Source organism: Halyomorpha halys, unplaced genomic scaffold, assembly GCF_000696795.3.
Source record: "Halyomorpha halys isolate HHAL.00 unplaced genomic scaffold, Hhal_1.1 Scaffold170.1, whole genome shotgun sequence".
Lineage (NCBI taxonomy): Eukaryota > Metazoa > Arthropoda > Insecta > Hemiptera > Pentatomidae > Halyomorpha > Halyomorpha halys.
The window spans coordinates 1,079,901-1,097,596 of record NW_027107231.1 but is presented as its reverse complement, the minus strand read 5'-3'; the positions used below and the strand labels follow the sequence as shown (position 1 = coordinate 1,097,596).

Sequence of the window (17,696 nt, the reverse complement as noted above, 5' to 3'; positions counted from 1 at the left end):
TGTCTCGCCCTTCCTTCCACCTTACGAAGATAAGCATCTCCATATTTTTTTTTTTACTTTCACTCATAAAATATAGATTCAGTTCAATTAAAATAATTTAATAAAAATACTAACAACAGAATAATAACAAAAAAAAAATACGCATTTAAGGATGGTAGTTGAAAGAGGGATGATATTGGGCACGTGCCGCACCAGATTTTTAAAAAAGAATCCGTTGATAAGAGAAGGCAATTCTGATATAAAAGTATAAAATGAGGCTGCACATTTGCTAACTCCTCTGAACAATCAGTTGTCAGTTCAGTATGATCTTAGGTACAATACGTGGTGAACCCTTCTTCGACCTATAGGATCTAAGAATGAAAAATTATCTTTTTTGAATAAATTATGATTTATGTAGTCTTATTACAACATTAATTTCTTCAGAAAAGGCTCGATAATAAATAAACAATAAAGTGATTATTGGTAATAAGAAAATAGATTTTTAAACAGTAATTAATGTTTACTGAACGAAATCTCAGCGCTGATGAAATCAATAAGATACACTTCAGTTAATTTTTAATTTACAATTCCAGATATGAAAAAAAATCCAAAAACTTTAGATAACACAAATACTTGTGTTTGTGAGGGTGCAGTGTGCTCCAGAAGCCTGATGGACCGAGAGCCATCAATCTGCAACCGAGGCTCCCCGTGACAGATCACGCTCCCTGATCAGGCTATTCTGTTGCCAGAATGGATCACTAACGATGTTGACAATGTCCACAATTAAATAGTCCTCATGGATCTATCCATTCACCGGAGCCTCCTATCTTGTATATAGAAATGGTATCTTATAATCGGATTCTAGATCTTCTGGATTTATCTATAATGGCAGAAGAACAGGTGCAATCAACAACACCATAATATAGCTGATCTACTTTCGAAATAGATACAGAAATGAACAAAGTCTGTTCCTTCGAATTACACACAAGGTTCGTCTTCACACCCTGGTATTATAGCTAACAAATACAGTGTGCTCGAGACTTGATCGAATTTCAAAATGAAACTTGGTAGGTCTCTGGAATAATACAGACTTTGATTTTGATTGTATTGATACCAATAACTCGATTTAGGAAAAAAGTGAGATCTTTGACGTTAATTTATTCAAATTCATGAATTTTTTTTTGTGATCCATTTTAAATGTAAGTAATTGCTTTTACAGATGACCCTCTGGCCCTAAATTTCACAATGCATCCTACAAAATACATTGTTTTTCCCGATTTTTTGAGTAAATTTGGTAGCTCTATTTATTTCAACTGCCATGTATCTCGTTAGACCCTAAATTTTTGTAGAATTATCGGTCGCTGGTTGCATAAGTTTATAGTTACTTTTTATTATTAACTGTCTAAATGTTAATGCTGGAAATTATGATTCTCTGGTATTGCATTATGTATAAGTGACGGGCTGAGTCAGCTGGTACTGCGACGTCAGCTTACAGGAGCCTTGTCAGCTGATCGAATGATATATATTGACAAACTCGGAAATCAATAAAGCAGTCTTTTAATGGAGTTCGTATATGCTATTCGCTCTCGGTGATACCTAATCTATAAAAACTGGTTTAAAAAAAAAAGTGATTCTCTTGGTATCCACATTGAAAATTACATTATATCGTTTATGTAAGTTACCAAGCAGAATCGAATGACGCTGTGAGCAGTTTTGTTCGGGTCAATTAAGTTGATAGGACCGTAATTATGAGAAAATAAAATAAATCATTATTGTAACAATGGTTAGTATTTGTAATAGTAAACTTTCTTAAATTCATTTATCAATTGACATTGTTTTCATAAAATTTAATATAAACCAAATTTAATTCAGTTCAAATCGAAATTTATTGAGCTTCTTATTCTTTTTTTTTATTATTTAATGATCTATATGATGCATTGAATCTTGTTGTATAATTTTTAAATAAATTTATTTCATAAGTATATTATCAATATCTTGGTTAATATGTTTTAGTTTGTAGCAAAGCTTAATATTTTAGTTAGTATACCTACTTATTACTTTAGTGAATATTATTTATAAATAAAAAGATGATGTTAACCAACCTAAAATTATGTTAACGATGGGAAGATAGTTGACCTTGGATGTATACATAGGTAATTGAATTATCTATATATACCTTTTATTTTCCACTTCTTTCAGTACTTCATTTTTATTAATTTCATTCGGTACAGTTATTTACTTAATGCCATTCTGTTTATATTTTATTTTTTGTATACATTGATTGTTATCTTGTTCTTTGTTTTAAACCCTGGAAAAGGCTAGAAATTCTGGCCGAATCGTTGGCATTATTAAAAAAGTTATTTCAACTTATTTGTGTTATATTCTGACCGCACCTCCCCCTCCCTCCCCCCCCCAAACCATCATTTCCTCATATAAATTTTTTTTAATTTCATTAAAACCATTTACAATCCTAAAACAGATAATTGCTTAGTTCAAACTAAAAAATAAATTTCCTATACCTAAATAAAATTTTCATTGATTTTTAAAACTCTAAATTTAGTTTATCTGGACCTAAATAAATTAGATAAAGTATTTTTTTTGTTTCCGTTAGTTAAGTCCTTGCCAAATTAGAGGCTAGTCGTTGAAATGTCCGAATTACTGTTTGGATGAATAAATATTATAGTCATTACACCTTTTGTTCTGTTTACTGTTGTCATATAGACTGCCTAATAACAGTATGACAGCTACCTATCGATTGGGACATTATGAAATGCAGGACCCGTAGGCGTTGGGCCCACGCACAGCGCCCACCTCGTGTCTCTTCTACTAATTGTCCCATTTTGAGGTAACTTCTGCTCATTGTGATCTCCCATGTCCATATCCGAAGCCCGCTCTTTGTATGTATAGCAGGTCTAGGGATCAAACCGGTCTCCCATCACCTCTAATCATCCCTCGGGGATCTCATATTCAACAGCGTCACGAGACCATTACTTGTTCGATCGTATAATGAAAATAGAAACGAATGAAAAAGAAGTCTAATTGAATATTGGTTTTATTGATCACAGAGATACCATTCTTTGTAAATTTTAATGTTCTTTGTAGCTAGGAAAATCGATTTTCATCAATGTTTTGTTGATTGAATTTAACTATCTGCCCTGGGATCTGAATAAAATACTAAAATAACTTTAATTCCTTCATTTTTAGCTCTATTAAACAGAAACATAGCTAATACATATTACTAATATAAATATATCTGTTATCTGGACATACGGAGTTGAGCTTTGGGGCTCCACTAAACCATCAAATTCCTCCAGAATCCAATCCTTACAGTCCAAAATCCTTCGTAAAATCCTTAATGCTCCTTACTTTGTCACAAATCAAGTCATCCATCAGGACCTCAATATTCCATATGTTGCCGATTTGGCCAGAACCAGATACCGTTCCTTCCATAATAAACTTCTCAACCACCCAAATCCACTTGTTTCTAACCTGGCTTCTCCTTCATTACCTAATAATCCTCCTAGGCGTCTGAAAAGAAGATGGCCTCGAGATCTTCTCCTCTAGAAATGTTATTGGAGTTCTATCAGTGGGTAGATTCTCCACATGTTTTTATCATGTCACTATGTCACCTACAGCAAATTTACTTGTTGTATATATGTGTATACAGTTGTAAATATCAATAAATAAATTATTAAAAAAAAAAAAAAAAAAAAAAAAAAAAAAATATATCTGTAAATATACTAACTGAACTGAAATACAGCTTTCTTTAAGCGGAAAAAAATAAATAAGATAATATTTATTTATTTAGACTACATAATCTGTATATGCTTTATTTTTTTGCTTTTTTTATAAATTCTGTCAAAATTATTTAATTTCTACCATAAAAATTTCAAAATCAACGTTAACAAAGGAAAGTTGGAGAAAATTTTATATTATTTTGTTTAATAATTTTTTATTACTTTTATTTTGGAGTTTAGATTGATGCACTGGTAAAACAGGGGTAGAATAAAAAATGGAATACTAAATTAAATTACATTATAAAAATTAGCTATATTTTTTTTTTTTTTTAGGAAAATGTACTTCTAATAATCGTTTATAAAACTATAAAATAATATATTGTTAAGCCAAAATATTTGTATCTATGATATTAACATAAAATGTCAAATAATTTATCATAATTAAGCAATTCTATTTGTCTTTCTTTGATCGTGTTTTTTTTTTATTTTTATAATTTATTTATTGTTATTCACAACTGTATAAAAATATATACAACAAGTACATTTGCTGTAGGTGACATACTGTCATCATACAAACATGTGGTGAATCTATCCATTGATAGAACTCCTATAATGTAATTTAATTTATTAAAGTAAATATTAATTTTTCATAGAGTGTACAATATTTATTCATAATAAGTAAGTTTCAACGTAAACTGGATCTGATGGGCAGTTACTTGCTTTCGGAGAAATGTGAATAACACTTATCATCTTAATTCTAAGGGACAACGAACCTTCGTAGTTTTATTTTTAATGGAATATTCACGGTATCTGATACCAAAAAGGAAACAATATGTAGATCTATAGAGTAAGCAATTGCCATGCACGCTATATCGTGTGCAATGCCAAGAATGCACTAGCTGTTGCACCAAATTGCCATGTACCGGGTAATTGCCGGATGATTACCACTCATTAATTTATCTAATAACCAGCCGTAGCACGGGTCCGGAACAAAATGATGTAGGTTTGATTCCCGCATTAAAGTGGAAAATTGTTCGTAGTTAGAAATTAATCAAGGCAATGACCGCTCCAGAAAGCTGGGGTGGCAACCTGTTATTAGTGGTCTTAGATGATCTACGCGTTATGTAAGGAGACACATATACAAATAAGGCTTCCAAAGTATATTTACATTCTTATCAACGTTAATATTTAGATTTATTAATTTATAAATTATTTATTGTTTAATTTTTAGAAAATTAGTGCCACATTAAAAAAAAGGGATAATACGATATATTTAATCCAGAAGTGGTTACAGGAATCATAATATATAACTTTACAGAGGATTGCACTGATTGAAGATTACCGGACATTATCCGTTAGTTGATAGGTATATTTTTACATCTCAAATGTTCATTGAGGTCATGTTTAGTCTAACGCATTATAGACCAAAACATTAATTTTATTTATATTTAATTTTTGGCCCCCTATTTGTATTAAAGAACTATTTGGGAAATTATAATAACATAAAACATATTTATAGAATATTAATATTAATATTATTTTTTATCTACAAACTCAGTTGTTTTAAATGTGACTTCCTCTAAAACCATATCATACCAATGATCAGGTTTATCCTCTCTGATCGTCGATATAGCAGTGTTTCTAATAGGAATGAATATTGAAATCATTTCTTTTCTAACAACTACTAATTGATTATGGGTAATTACTTCGGTTTTGTCTAAAACAATAGAACCCCCATAATAGCTACCAGCGACCTTTGTGTCAAAAATAAAAACTCACCTCCCCAGCGACCTCTGTATTCAGAAAGAGACAGATAGAGTGCAACAGAGAGCCATTTTATGGAATCAAATCATCATACTTTTCTTATTGCTAATTCCCATCATTATCTGTGATTAGACACCCAAGGATTGGTCCCCTGGCTAGGGTAACGAATTGGAGAAGAGAATGCTGGGAGAAGATATGCCGCCTTATTATCCACCTAAGTAAGTTCACCTCTAATTTTCTTGACCTACTCTAACCTCCATCTTCATAATTGTTACTTTTATTCAGCAATAGCTTTAATTTCATTAGATTCCACACCTAATAATTTTATTAACCTAATGCAATCAGAAATGTTTTATTAGTTTATTCCGCCAACCATGATGTGAATTACTCAATAGATTCTTTTGTTTCGATTTAAGTCAATTTTCTTTACAGTTAACTTTCTTACATATGGTATACTTTAATATCCAGCCAACATTTTTTAAAATGAAGTAGTTTTGAGTGCAAAATGCACTTCTTACAACTCACACACGTACTTTTTAGTATCTTAAAAAGATTTTTCGACCATGCTATATCCGTTATCTTACCCAGAGCCTAGCTTAAAGTTGAAATAATTTGAAAATTTAAAGAAAATTACATGGATGAATGCTAAATAGAAGATGGCATTAAAACTGAAGTAGACGTAGGTTTTAATATATGTTTACATTCTGATGAATTTATGACCGATTTAGATAATAGATAATATTATATTACTATTTTATAATTTACTGTTACTTTATTATAATACCATAATATAATATTAATATTAATATTATTACCTAATATAGTATTACTATTGCAATATTGTATGTGTAGGTCCTACCTCTTAGCAACAACTAATTATTTTGTGAATAAGAGTTTTGTTGCTATCTACCTATGCCTCAACCAAATTTACGCTATAGTATTAATACAATTTTGATTAAATAACTGGTAATTATTGATAATTTTACAATTTTGTCAATACTTAAGCATTGATTCGGTTGAGTTGCAAGCAGATAGCAAAAACCTCTTTTTCACTAAATTATAACTTGCGTGTCTTGGATTCACGCCTATTTGTAAGCAATATCGCAATATATTTTCAGTCCCTATTCGTTATTACACAATTGTTACATTATTTTGGGTTGAAATCAATTTAGAAAAATTTTTATTTGAAAATAGTGGTTATTGATTTCTGTCCATTATAACAGTTACTTGGCTACATTGTGTCTTCGACCTTCTCGAGTGAGAAGCGATGAAAATTCGAATATCGGTTAATGTATAAGAATGACAATATATTAACGAGTGATTTGAGAAATATTGCTACACATTTCGTGATTTCATATTTACTGTGAGTACTTTGATTTTATTATTAAAAAAATGTAGATTTTAATGATGAACGTTGCTTAAGACAGCAGTCAAAGAATATATGCTACAAGTCGAAATGATTTTTTTGTTTGGGTTCGATTTTGTTTTGTATTGTCTAATTTGTCTGGCATATTGTAATACGTAGTTAGTAGTCCTGTAAATGTTCCATTGGTTGTTTGATGTACAACTATCGTACTCATCGTTACAATCATTTCCATATAAGAATAACTGTATATTCGTTGGACAACAGCTGTACTAAAGGCTCTTCTCCACTCGCTTGATCATTTTTAAGATATCGTCAGCTGATCTATCTGGAGTATTTACTACTATTAAATTATTGTGGGTTCATCTATATGAATTTTTTTTTCATGAATAGTACTGATTTAAAAGTTCAATCAAACTGAACATTTTCTGTTCCATGGACAATACTAAACATTTTAACTTAGAATTGAGATGCATTTATTAAGTTTAAGTTTTAAGTGGTTCAAAGATATTTTTTTTTGTAATTTAATAAAATTATCATTTTATTTTGTGTTTTTCTACTTTGTCTTATGAGTTTTGTCTAATGATTTCATATCCATTTACATATTTTCCTGTGCTTTATACAATTTTAAATTATACTAATATTTTTCTAAAATCAATCAATTATTTAGAAAGAGCATATTAACTTATTCGGAAATTCTCTTTTTGTATGTTTAAATTAATTTTACTTTATATAAAAAGTGTATTTTCACAAGTGTAATTTTATTTAATACCAGAATAGATTTGAAAAGGCCAAGGTCCTACTAAGGACCTGTGTATTTTCTTAAGTACTCCACAACAGCGATCAAAAGATTTTTATATGGTTAAAGAATGAATTTGGTATTTTATTAGTGATAAATAACTGGCAGTATCAAAATAAAATACAAAGGAAACTTAAATTGCATGAAGTTGGTTTCCAATTATTAGATATGTGACTAACTTTAATCTTTACCAAAACGTATTTTTTATTCTTTCATGTTTTACATTTTTAGAATACTATATAATGCTTTTAGTTTTGAATTACATTATATTGTTATTATTATTTTATATTTATAGACACATCATTATTTTCATATATTTTATTAATTATTATTTTTTATATATTATTTTTTATTTTAAATAAGGTATGGAATTGCGGACTTATCGCTATTTTCTGACCATCATAGATCATAATATTTTCCAATAAATGAAAAAGTTTATTAAATAGGACTGCAAAATATATTTAGAACTGCCGATGACTAAGGATATAATGGATTTAAAGGTTTTTAAAAATCTAGACCTTATTGTAGTCAGTTAGTAACAAATATAATTTTCGTTCTGAAACTTTTATTTTATATTGTCTATAGAAAAAAATTTAGGTGTATATTTTAAACAATTTTTCTTGATTTCCTAAGAGTAATGATAACGATATTTATGTTTCTACTTGATTTCTGCATCCTTTATCATAAGAAGTTCATCTCCAGAAAAAAAAATATTATTTTTTTTTTTAATTATTTATTTATTGTAATTTACAACTGTACAAAATAATACAATAAGTAAATATGTAGTATGTTTCATATACACTTGAAAATCTTGGGAAGGAACCACCCATTGGTGGTACTTCAAACATTAATTTAAACTAGAAGGTCTCGTGGCCTTCTTCTTTTCAGACGCCTCGGAGGATTATCAGGGATTGTTAAGGATGAAAGATTAAGAATTAATGGGTTAGGATGGTTAAGGAGTTTGGAATAAAAAGACGCATATCTGGTTTGGGTCAAATCTGCAACGAATGGGATGTTAAGTAAGGTCTTTATGAATGAGTTTATTTGTGATGTAATAAGGAGCATCAAGGATTTTACGTAGGATTTTGGATTGTAACGATTGGATGCGGGAAGAATTTGATGGTTTGGTGGAGCCCCAGAGCTCAATTCCATATGTCCAAATTGGTCTAATTATTGTAGTGAATACTAATTTTTTGTAGTGAATGGGAAGAAAAGAAAAAGTTTAAAAATGGAATCCTTATTTTGTGATATCGTTTATCTACTACTTTATAATATTTATCTGAAAGTTTAATACTACTTATGTATGTATATCATGCATGTATGCTTTTCGCTGGGTTACTTTAGTTATATTTGAATTTACAGAGCTAGATGAAATCGTTGACGGTTCTGTTGCATGTCCTCTGGGTCAGCTTGCTCAAGACACTGATAGCATCGACCTACTGGACACGTTAGGCTGTCTGCTAGTTCGGAAATTAATTGACGTGTAAATTAATAAATCGTTGAGTGCAGTATTTTAGTAACATTGGAGAGGTCAAGGCCCGGTTACACTGGACAAGAAACAGCTTTCGTGATAGGTGGGAGAAGTCTATCAACTTATCCAATCTATTTCCCTGTCCTGCGAAAAGTCACAGGATAAAGTTTATTTCTTTTTGGAGATGAATTTGTTATAACTGTGTATATGTGTTTTATTCATCCTTCATCCGAAATTTCAAAAATAAAAATTCCATGGACATTAACTGTATTTTACTCGGTTTTAGGATCATAATACTAATGATTATCGAGTTATTTAATTTTATTATATTTTTTCTTTAGGTTAAAACTTCCATACAAAATAGCCAAATAAAATTTTTGTATTTGATAATTTAGTTGTATATTTTCAATACATTTGTAGTACAAAGTTGTATAGTTTCAAATAAACTAACATATCTTAATAAAATGTATAACAATATATAACGTTAATCTTTAGCCTAATTTTTAAAGTTTGGCGTAAAAGCAATTACACCACCTGAAGAAATCGTTTAAGATGTGAATTGGTCAATTGTAAACCATGGTAACTTCACGAAATTCATTGTGGAGTACAAAGAATCTAATGCAATATGTTGTACAAAAACTGAAAAACGTGACAATGTTAGCTATTTTGATTGAGTCACGAGTTTCCAAAATTCAGTAATGGAAGGTTTATTTATCATTCAATGTGATACACTCCTCTTTCATAAGAAACGTAGTCTTCAATTTTCCAGTCACTTTTTACCTAAGTATTAGTTTAGAAATTATAAATCTGTATTCACTAATGTAACAAATAAGTGGGCTAGCAAACTATGCAACTGAAGATTTCAAATCTTAAAACCTATATACCTATCTCTAAAACGATGTAGATACAATGTTTAAAAAAAAAAATCTTTTGAACAATGAAATTGATTAAATCAAATCGTACGACTTCGTACGATCAAATACAATTAGTAACTATCCTAATTAAATTTTGGAAGATTTCTGATTGACCGTGTGTATCAATGAATGGAATATGGTCCGGGTGCGGTCAAATAAAACTCAAATAGTAATAACTATTTTAATTGACCCAACGTTTCGCCCGACGTTGCAGGGCTTCGTCAGGGCTAAAAATGATACAAGCACTTGACAAAGTTAAATTGAAAAAAAAAAAAGAAAAAAAAAACTGGAAAATAATAGGAGTATATAGTGGAACGTAAAATTTAAACGTAACGTTTAGTTACGTAAGTTACAAAAACGTAATGTTTAACCCTTTAATTTTTCTTATTAAATTTTACGTTTCACTGCATACCCCTATTATTTTCCACTATGTTTTTTTTTTCTTTTTCTTTGTAACTATGTTAAGTGTTTGTATCTTTTTTAGCCCTGACGAAGCCCTGCAACATTGGCTCAATTAAAATAGTTATTACTATTTGAGTTTTATTTGACCGTACCCGGACCATATTCCAATAACTAATTAAATTTTGTATTATTATTTTTACTGACAATTATGAGCGTCAACCCATCCCACTTATGGTAACAGACACTTTTTTCATAGGGTCTCTGAAGGTTTATTTTGTTCTTAGAAACAAACATAAAGTCGGTGACTTTTACATTATACACCTCCATATTAATTTAAGATATAAAGTTGGATAAGAAAAAAAAGTAATAATAAATAATCTTTTTCCTGGAAGTGAGTTAGATAAAAAAATCAATTTGAGAACCGGTGGCAAGGTTCAATGGCTGTAAGAGGAAAACATCGGTTTACAATCAGCGTAAAGGAGCGGCATCGCTTGCTTTAAAGAGGCAGGGCCATCAGTAGGAATGTTAAGTCATACTCTTGGTCGATCCCTGGTCCTGCTGCGGCCATTATCGCAATTGTAGAAACGTATTCTCTCCTCTGTGCCTTATCGTGCCGCTAGTAGTGCTGTGTAATTGCCCAATTGGCAACCGATAACTGTCCGAAGCTACTGTATTCAGTGGTGGATTAGGTTTAATTGTAATTATTTAAGTCGATCATTCAATTTTATATGGGCATAATTTAAAATTCAATTTACATTATTACAGTCACATAACAAATTGTTAATCTGAGGAGAAAATTGGAACTGAAGATGAAATGCTAATGCTGAAAATGGCTAATTGCAGAATGTAGAATGAAAGATAGGGGCAAACGATGTACCGTAAGAAGAGTAGATGTTCCGTAGAACGTAGATGAGTATAGCAAAGAAGTGGATGGATTAACCAATGTTAGATGAATCCGTTCTAGACTCAGAAATACGTCTGCCAAGTACTCCTACCTAGGTTAGCAAAGCCTTACTGCTTCTATCATTTCGCTATCTAATTACTACCGAATGAATAGTAATCTTCTTATTCATGTTAATAGAATATAAAACATGATCTCCGAATCAAAAATTTTCGCTCGGATTTTACGTTTAAGACATCATTAAAATATTTTTTAAAAATTTATTTAATATAATTTACAAATGTACAAAATAATACAATAGGTAAATATGTGGTATGTTTCATATACACTTGAAAATCTTGGGAAGGAACCATCCATTGGTGGTACTTCAAACATTAATTTAAATTAGAAGGTACCGTGGCTATCTTCTTTTCAGACGCCTCGGAGGATTTTCAGGGTTTGTTAAGGATGAAAGATTAAGAATTAATGGGTTAGGATAGTTGAAGAGTTTGGAATGAAAAGACGCATATTTGTTTTGGGTCAAATCTGCTCATTAAAATATGAATCTAAACATTTAAAAATATTTATTACAAAATGAGTCACCAGATTAAGTATTTTATTTTCTGTTTCGAATAACTCCTACATTATTATAAATATGATTTGTAATTAATATATTATAATAAACAAGTTTTCATATTTATTGTATTGATATGATCGTGTGTATTATGAAGCAATAAAATAAAGTGTAATTGAATTTTTTTTTTATGCACTTCAACTTATTGAATTGAATAATTTCCGTATATAGGTCCTTTCTCGTCACCGAACACGATTTTTTATCTAATACTTTATTGTTCTTTGTTTGGTTTATGCTAACCTAAAAAAGACCATTAATTTTAATTTTAACTACTTGTGGAATTTGGTGAGAAAAAATTATTTGTTTTAAATTTTGAAAAAAATTATATTAATTAGAATATTCATTTCAAATTTAAACTTACTTAGATACATGACTTAAAAAACATTGGAAATTTCAATTATTTTCTAATATCTGGTAGAGAATAAAACAAATATAATCACAATAAGGACTCCCACGGGCTACTAGAGAGAAAGAAATACTTTATTTTTCTATGCTGCCTAAATACATCAGGTTGCTATCTCACACAGCATACTTATCAATCCGCAATCGGATATATATCGATTACACATACATGGTATAATCAGATATAAAGAGATATAATAAACAATTTTTTTTCCCCTACAGTTCCCTTTTACAATCAATTTCGGTCTGTACAACAAATACAAATGTTTCAATTCATTCCTATTTTTCTTTCTCATTTCTGCTCCTCCAATTTCACCATTTCACAATTTTTTAATTCACCCGATCAACAAATTCGCTCTCCGGAATTCACCCTCCTAGATCTTCTTCAGTGACCCGCTAAACAAATTCAATATTAGACGGCAATGTGAGATCAGACCATCATTCATAGTCACAGCAGTAGATCAGTTTACCAAAAACAAACAAATAGATACATTTTACAAGAATAAGACTAACACATAGATTCAAAGGAAAATATAATAAAAAAGCGGTTACAGGAAACACTTGAATGGATAAATAAGTTTTAAAAAAAACAATAGTACTAATACAATAAAATAACTGAAATCTGACAGAGCTGTCAGAAATAGGTACGGTAGACACTTAATAGACACTTTGCTTTTAACATACTGCTCAAAGTGTGACCGACTAAAGGTAGAAACTAAAAAGAAATATGATCTATTTTCTTTCAATCCATTTGTCATCATGAACGTGGATTACATTGTATAGAATTAAAATTCATTGTATGAAAATAAAATTCTTTATATAGAAGTAAAATTCGCAGACTTTTACTATCAACCAACAGTTTTTCGTACGATACATCGTTTAGCATAGCTCTAGATCCAATAGAGACCAGAAAAGGATTTCCGTGGGGTGTTCAATGTTTTGGGGATGCCCGAGAAAGTTTTTTTTTTATGTTTATGAATTTCAATTTCACACCTCAAATGTTTTGAATTATAATTAATTTTTTATAACTTAATTATTCAAGTTTACAATCTTAAATTATCATTACATATTCTTTTTATTTATATATGAAAAACTCAATCTCAAAATTCAATATTGTATAAACAATTAAAATATTGGTAATTCATTAATTTATTATATAATGTTCTAAAATGATTATTTTTTTTATTTCATTTGTTTATAATTATGTGAGCCGTTTTTATTAAAAGAGTGTCACTTCCAATGCGACTCCTGCGTCATTGGAACCAACAGTTAAGATTTCATAGATAGTTTAGCTTGTACTAATCATTAACTACAATAAGAGTTAAAATTTCATTATGATTAGGTATGATTTTACATACTACCATAAATTAAATATCTCTTGTATATCGCTAAACTTGGCAAGATAATCTACAGATCCTCTACCTCTAGTTACCGCTGACTGTAGACCTACGCGATCCTCCAGAACTAGTGTAGGGAGACGATACTCGGACTATGGCATGGCCACAACTAGCACCAGCTCGCTGCGATCAAGCCCTCGGAGGCGCGAGCATGCGTGGTCCCTCTGCCCTTCAACAAGGGATACCTTCCCAGAACTTGATGCATCGCCCATCACAGAAGGTTCCTGGAACTAGGGCGTTGCCTTGGAGCTTTAGTGTTATCGTAACCATACGTACCTTAAAAGAATGATTTATTGCTACAACAGCTAGGAAGTACTATTGTGAATTCACTTTTAAATGGAGTACTATTTATAGGAAACTTTTCTTTACTTCGCCTAATGATGGAAATCGGTAATATTTGTTAATTTAAGTACTGTATTAGTACAACGAATTAATTAATCCTATATGAGTCATTCTCTAATTTCAGTGCTATTTCATTTACAGAAGTTTTAAAAAATGACCAATCATCTTAATGTGGATTATTTTATTTTTCTGGTTTGGTCCTCCTCGATATTAATACTTCCTTCTCACTTTGAAGATTTTTATCAAGTTATAAAATATATGATATATGTTTTGTTATTCCTAAGCGTTCTCACGAGAAATCTGAAACATTATAAAACATTCGTGCTAGTTTCTTTCACAAGAAACTTAAAAAAAAAAAGTTTCCTTTATTTCATCATTCTTTCAAGTAATAGTATAAAAATTAATTTGGATTTTTTATGAAACACAGCAATAACTACGGCAACGTTTGATGGACAAACGAATCACTACAGCTACGTTTGATGGAACACACCAATCATCACAGCAACGTTTGATGGAACACACCAATCACTACAGCAACGTTGATGGAACACACCTATCACTACAGCAACTTTTTCCACTGTTAACATTTTCCAGTCACTAGCCCATTTTTTAAATGTCTACCAATATATCCCTAAAATCAAAAATGTTTAGCTGTCAGGTGATAAGGGCACGCTAGTAGAGGAAAAAACATTATCCCCTTTAATCTCTTCTCTTCTTAGTTCCTTCCGGATATTGAATGAGAACGATAAGTGTGTGAGTATTCATATAGGTGGTCTTCGTTTATATGTTTTGTTTATTCCATAGTTTCATAGTATTTCATCATCGTATCAGTTCTCCTTTACATACGAATTTAAGCTTATCTTTGTTTTTAGTGAAGCTTCTTTTGAGTTTATTAATGAAAAGTGGGTTGATTCATCATTCATCATCGAGGATCATTATTCACTGACAATAGGCATGTGTCATCGGCATACGTGGTGAGGATAGTGTTAGGATGGGTTGGGATGTCTAAACTGTATAAAGGATAGGACCAAGGATACTACCCTGAGGTACACCAGCAGACAGGGGAAACAGTGATGAATAAGCGCTGTTGTGATTTACTTGAAATAAGCTGTCTGAGAGATAAGAACGGATAATGAGAAAATATGTAGGGGGTAGGAATTTACGGATCTTGTATAGCAGTCCTGGGTGCCAGACTCGATCAAGAGCCACAAAAAAAAAAAAAAAAAAAAAATATATATATATTTAACTGGGTACTTTCTTACTTCTATGATTCCCAATAATTGATTTTGATAAACCAAATGAACATATCTGCCTGTATCTTTTCTTAACTCCACATAATTTATTTATAATATTAGGATTAGCAATGTATGTGTGTGCTTAGTAATAGATATCATCTTATTATCATTATTATATTAATTCACTAATTTTAATTGAGTAAATTTGCAGCTTTATTATTCACTTCAAAATCCTTTCAGTTATTTTTATTATTATTATTTTTAATATGATTTAATTTAATAATAATTATTTTCTTTATTACTTTTTTTTCATTTTAGTAGTAGTTAATTTAATTATTAGTAGTATCACATGAGATCAATTCATGTTGTACTTATCTAGCTTAAAAATTGTCTTAACTGTAATATTTACATTTCACTTATGTTTATCATTTTTATGTGTTATTTTAGCACCGACCGATAGATGATATCATCTGGTCGGACCATATTGGATATTATCTTTAAATGAATAAAATAAATCTTTTCATTCTTTTAGATTTTTTAACAAAACAAACCCAAAAATGAAATTTTCTGCAAATTATTATTGGAAAATATCGGATTCTTATTAGCCCACAAGAAATAGAAACAAACTTACGTTAATTCTAGAGAATGCGCTAAAATTTGTGTAAATTAGTCAACAAATAGCTAAATTAGGTTAAGTCTTTTGGTTGTGATTTGTTGGTTCCAGTAGATTTTTCAAGTAGAATCTACTTTAAAACAAAAGATTTGATAGAAGATGAATGTCTATTTCAAAATTGTCTACTGCCTGCCAAACAAATACAAAAAAAACAAACCATTTCGGTTATTTTTTACAAGCTGTTTCTGACAACTCAGTTCTCAGTACTCAGTTCAATAGGGTTCAATTCTCGTCAGAGTATTATTGGCCCCTTTGGGCGCCGGCTCTATTTTAACATCTAAAGGGGCCTCTATATGTTGGCCAAGCCATGGCGAACTCGGACATGCACGAGCATGTGGATGGGTGGCTTGTACGAGTTGGCCTAAGCTCGTTGCCGATCCGCCGAGAGTCTGTTTTTGGTCACAGATCAAAGGGGTTCGTGAGAGCACTCGTGTAGCAACTCCACCATTGTTCTTTGTCTAGTTGCAACTGAGAGCTGTTAGGAGGTTGTAGTTAGTTTTTATATTTAATCTCATTTATTTATATTTAATTTCCTTTTTTTCGTAATAAAAATAATATAATCCCAGTGCAATAGCTGAAACCACTTACATGTCCGCTATGCTTACCTCTCTGAATAACACTCACATGTGGATGGCCCGCTCTTTGTTTACCGAGCATTTGTACAAGCCTCCGATTCGTGGCGAGCGGCCAACATGAGGATCCACCTTTACCTTCCCGGACTAGTTCTTTTCATCCAGCCTTTCATGATCCTTACCTGAAGATTTTCTGTGTATAAAACATTTCTCTTATATAAATAGATGTAATAATAATTATTTCCTAAATTATTACTTTATGCTCTAAAAGACTCATTTCTGGATTGTGAACAACGGTATTTCGCTTTAGTGAGACAGATTGTAATGTTCACCGATAAAATAGTTTATAAAAAATACATTCATAATCATCTACGGACCAGTTTCTCCAGGGGATTCCCCTAGTTCGCCAATCAAAGCCGTGAAGTTAACTTTTTTTTTTTATTGAACAAAAAGTGTGTAATACTATAAGTGGCCAATAGCCGAGTTACATGGATCAGTGGGAGATGATAACAAACAGCGACAAGCCGAGAGGCCCGCATATGCTAATGAGATCGGCTTTAGGTAATCATTGCCTCGGCTGGACATAGGGCGATTGCAGTCTCAACAGAGCGAGATCTATTGCAAACACAGAACATTAATACATAAATCTCGGCCGTGTTGAAGAGTTGAATAATTACATGATGTATATACAGTAGGCTTTGGAGGAGTTGTTGTGTTCCAACAGTTTGCATACATTTCCATAATTACTCTATTCTCAGGACGAACTCTCTGGGTGTGTTCTATATCTGAGGTCGGCTACCGAACGTCTCATCTGTTTGCTAATTCTTAGGCACTATTAAGAACCAATGCCATCCTGAAACATGAAAATTTTATGTGGGTCGATCCACAGCAAATCAAGGAATTTGAATTAAAAGAATATCTGATAAGATTTAATTAGTTTTTATGTTCGTCTCCTGTTAGCTCTATACTCAGAGGGTAATAGAAAAATAGAATTAAGTTTTTAAATGCTCGGCTTAATAGACAGATCGTATATATTTTATATTTTGTGATAAACTTTTTATCTCATTGATTTTTTAATAATATTTGTTTAAAAAAAAAAAAAAAATGTTAAAGAGCACAAAATGTGCAATAT

At 30.9% G+C, this 17,696-nt stretch overlaps 1 protein-coding gene across 1 annotated transcript in view; it reads right to left on the bottom strand.

Moving 5' to 3' along the window:
• LOC106678952 (uncharacterized) overlaps window positions 1-13,845 on the bottom strand; it is a 70,713-nt gene extending 56,868 nt beyond the window's left edge. The window contains exon 1 of the mRNA XM_014417824.3: window positions 13,768-13,845. The gene's annotated coding sequence lies outside the window, so the exon portion shown is untranslated. The remainder of the gene's footprint in view (window positions 1-13,767) is intronic.
• Between the last annotated feature and the right edge of the window lie 3,851 nt (window positions 13,846-17,696).